The 253-nt window shown below is 48.6% G+C and overlaps 1 protein-coding gene across 4 annotated transcripts in view; it reads left to right on the plus strand.

Moving 5' to 3' along the window:
• Positions 1 to 253, plus strand: part of cep57l1 (centrosomal protein 57, like 1) — a 6,684-nt gene that overhangs the window by 2,138 nt on the left and 4,293 nt on the right. The window lies entirely within an intron of this gene.

Raw genomic sequence — 253 nt, forward strand, 5'->3', positions numbered from 1 at the left:
TACAGCTGGCAGTAACGTTATTACTGTGTTACCCGTTTCTATGTAGTTAGATAGTTATTGATATGGTCATAATCACTACAGTGCTCAATTACCTATTTTTGAGGAGGACATAAACTACTATTTGTCGCCGGGAAGGCATGGAGGACACTCACTACACTACCCGGCGATCGGGGGATTGTTGTCGGCTGCGGGAGGCGAGGAAGGAGGGGACGAAGGCTGCCTGTCCGGCTAAGGAATCTACCACACAGATCGA

This window comes from Etheostoma spectabile, chromosome 18 (assembly GCF_008692095.1).
Source record: "Etheostoma spectabile isolate EspeVRDwgs_2016 chromosome 18, UIUC_Espe_1.0, whole genome shotgun sequence".
NCBI classification, from domain to species: Eukaryota; Metazoa; Chordata; class Actinopteri; order Perciformes; family Percidae; genus Etheostoma; species Etheostoma spectabile.